The following is a 3,912-nucleotide window of genomic DNA, read 5'->3' as shown; positions in this document are numbered from 1 at the left end:
AGAGGGAAATTATTATCAATATATGATTTTTATATTAGGCATTTTTCTTCAATGAGTTGCACTGACAACTCCAAATACAGAGGCAGAAGGCTGTGTATTTTAAAGAAATTAATATTGTGAATTAGAGACTTTACACAGTTACTACCACTGGCACTTTTCACCATAGTTTGTACACATCACATGATCATCTTATATAACATTACATTTAAAAAATATATCTGAGTGACAATTTTATAACATTCACACACCATGAGCTGGTTAAGGAAGCAATGCCACAGCTGCCTCCTGTAGTGCTTCACTCTTGGTAATAAGGACAGTTCATTCTGGTTAAAGGAAATTAGACATCAATGTGGTTAAGCAGCTCAAATTTACTAAAGGCCATTGGGGCCACCACTGGGACAGTGAGTTCTTTTAAAGTGTATATATCCTAGATGCAAGCATCATCATTGGTTAAAACTTTGTCTAAAGAAGTCAGTTTCTGTGCTGGAAACTATTTTCACAAAACTGAAAGCTACTAAACTGTTTTAATATAAATACTTTGTCTTCTCATTAGCATATTTATGACCAAGTCTTTGAAACCTTTGGAATTTACTCTCTTTAATATGTGCTCTCGTTTCCATTTCCCCCATTTATGATCACCACCTAAAAGGCTTTCAGGTGGTGGTGAGAATTTCACCAGGGAAACCCTTCGCTCACCAGGAATGTTCAGCTGCTGAACAGTGATCTAGAGCCACAACAGTGCAGAGCTGGACTTGACGAGAACACTCAGGAAGCTGTCATGCTGTGAGTGTCATTTCAGGGAAAGCAGAGAATCTTTCCAAACTGTGCACATAATTCACAATGATACCATTGCTATGTGTTGAAGAGGACTAGTGTATGATGTTCTCTTCCATGTCATCTGTTTGCTGGAAAGTAGTTTGGGTCAAGGTAATTATAACTGGTGCCCTGAGACACATAGTAGTCTCTGTCTAAGAACTTCTCTGGCCGATAAACAGGTTCTAGTTGGTGATCTTCCTTGTGAATGTCTGTTTCATGAAGGCAGTCTGAACAAGAATCACAGAAATCCAAAGATATTTCCGGAGGACAATCCTGGCAATGCCACCGAACACCCTGGATAGGTTCTATGCCACAGTTACCACACTTGAATCCTACATGTTGCACAAATCCACTTTCAGCTTGCATTTGCTGAAGTTTTTGTTTTTTTAACTTTTTAAACTGTAGTAATTCCTTATATTCAGGTAAATTCCTACACATGATAGGAATACTTTCTTCATCTGATGACTCCTCAACAGCAGTGTTCATATGGCTATGAAAACAGGATCGGTCATCATCTTCATCCATATACACTGGTGATTCATGGGAAGTCATGAAAGTGGAAGGTTTAAAGAGATGCTTATTAAGATGGTGTTGTCATTTGCTTGTTGAAGACTTTTTAGAGTATATATATAAGTCTGGTGTTCTGCCTGGGACTGGAATCCCAGCTTTAATTAGTTTTATGAAATACTTCTCCACTCGGCTGGCAACCTGTTTTGCTGTCCTGTTGCCTAGTTCATCTGCTATCTTCTGCCAGCGTCGAGATTCTACTTCTTCAGGAGGGTATTTCAGGAGTAGTTGTTCAAGCTTTTTCTGTTCTTCAACAGTCCACAATTGGTTAAATGTTTCAGGTTTGGTATCATCACGCAGGCGTCCTCTTATCATCTGAGAACGACTGTTTGAGCCTTCTGGACCATCACTCAAAGGCAACATACAGTATGAAAGGGGCTCTCCATCCTTCCTAGGATCTAAAGGACTTTTTGGTCTAGCAGGTAAACCTTTATCAAAAACTAGCTTTACTCTCCTAGTATGCCTTTTATGATTTTTAAATTCTCTTTCAAAGTTTCCAAGGCTATTGGTATATTGGTCCCATACAATCTCAGGTAATTGAACAACTCTCTGTGGATATGGAAGCCCTATATCAGCCTCCTTCTGGAGCTTTTCCACAAATCCAATGGGAGTTTTTAGTGCTTCTCTCTGATGTCTGCCTAAACTTTCAAGGTCCTGGACTGCTTGAGAACGCTGAGCTTCGAGTACAGCAATTGTCTGTAACAGTCTCTGATAATCTTTGTTGTGTTTCAGTGCCACATGATCTGATCCAAAGCAATAAACATCAGGATCATCATCTTCCTCTTCTGCAGTGTGCGGATTGGCACTCTCTTTGGCAGATGGCAAATGTCCAATATTGAGTCTTGCCTCTGAGGATGGCTTACTTAGTCCTTCACTCCCGTAATTTTCAGAGTCACAACATACGCCTTTTTCACTGTGAGAAACTTCACCAGGATTTGTGAGAGACTCACTTATATTATCACTAACAGTTGCATTTGTTTCACTGGGATTGAGATTATTCTCCTCAAATTGTCCATTTTCTCTGCAAGGAGAATTGTTTTCAGTGGGACTCCCTCTGGTAGGGGCTGCCCTACGTGGTGAAGTTCTCAGAGTATACCGATGTTCTTGAGGTTCTGATAAAGACATCATTTGAGTCGAAACACAGTCTAGAACAGAAGATGGTTCTGGTTCTCCGGAGACTGGCATACTCTCAAGACTTGTGTCCAGGGCATTATTGGTGCTCTCATTACACTGCTCCTTTGAGGCACTGCTATCTCCCACCACATCTACTTCCTCCTCAGAATCCCTTAAAGATGAATGAATTTCAGAAAAGGGGCCTGTAGCTGGCTCAGTAGTCAGCTGATTAACATGTTCCACAGGCAGGCAGGCAGTTACTACTTTGTGGTCCTCCAACTTGACCTGCACTTCTGAATCTGGGCAAGGCACGTTATGGTTTATATAACCGTCTTCCTTCCTACTATCAAGGAACACTGAAGCGTGGGTATCCGAATCCCCATTTTCAGCTACTGATTTCTCCCATGACTCTCGAGTACTCTGCTGTTTTATATCAGTAGTTCTTCCATTATTATTTCCTTTCTGAATTTGCACAGGCTCTGGTCTCTTCTTTGGTGATCTTGATCGTACTTGAGAGTGAGAAGAGATTTCTTCAGGATGAGCAATGCTAGGATTCCTTAAAGTTCTACCACAAAAAGATTCATCCAAGCCGTTTAACCCCACTGTTGATCTTGTAACACGAGTAGATCGGGAAGCAGCCATACTATGGCAAGTCCCTACAATACGGTCATCATGATCCACTCATTGGGAAATCTGTACAACCAAAGATCTATCATTGTGCAAATATTATCTCTTTTCCTTATATCCTGAAGGAGTTGAAGCTATGATCTAGAATAGAGCTTAAGCATCAGGGTTTCAGACTCTCAGCTTCAGCCATGGAGAATACTAGAACTTCCTAAATTCCTTTCTTTCTTTAAAGTGTTTCACCTAGTGTTTGATTTCCAAGCGTCTGCATTTATCTGTCATCACTGCTAATGTCCATCTTACATTGAGACTTCAGGTATTAATTATTTATATAGTTGAACTAGCACAACTTGATATCTTTCGTGCGGGGCTGGGCGCCGCAGGCCACTCAGGGAGGCGCCGTCGCCGTGGCCGCTCTCCGCCCCCGCCACGGCACTGGCTTGCGTGGCCGCCGCTGCAGGAAGCTCAACAGCGGCGCCGGGGCGCTTCCAGGTGGGTCCCCGCCTCCCGTTCCTGCCACTTCCCACGGCACCCTTAGGTAAAATGTTGATGGGAATTTATAACTGATGGATCAGACTGACACCCCTGGAATCCACTGGTCAGTCTTAGTAGCCCCCAGGGTGGGGCAAGCACCCTGATAGAATGAAAGCACAGAACTCCACTCAGTAGGCATTCAGTATCATCTGCCAAAATTTAAACTTGATGCAAATAAAGCCCATATCAACCAGGTTTTAAAAAGGTGGAGGGCAGGGCTTCCCTGTCACTGTCTCAATAGTAAAGAATCCACCTGCC

At 42.3% G+C, this 3,912-nt stretch overlaps 1 pseudogene; it reads right to left on the bottom strand.

Annotated features, from left to right (window-relative positions):
- Positions 1–744: 744 nt before the first annotated feature.
- Positions 745–3,606, bottom strand: LOC136167642 (ZZ-type zinc finger-containing protein 3 pseudogene; annotated as a pseudogene).
- Between the last annotated feature and the right edge of the window lie 306 nt (positions 3,607–3,912).

This window comes from Muntiacus reevesi, chromosome 4 (genome assembly GCF_963930625.1).
Source record: "Muntiacus reevesi chromosome 4, mMunRee1.1, whole genome shotgun sequence".
NCBI classification, from domain to species: domain Eukaryota; kingdom Metazoa; phylum Chordata; class Mammalia; order Artiodactyla; family Cervidae; genus Muntiacus; species Muntiacus reevesi.
The sequence above is the reverse complement of the archived record's forward strand: the minus strand, read 5'-3'. Positions and strand labels throughout refer to the sequence as shown.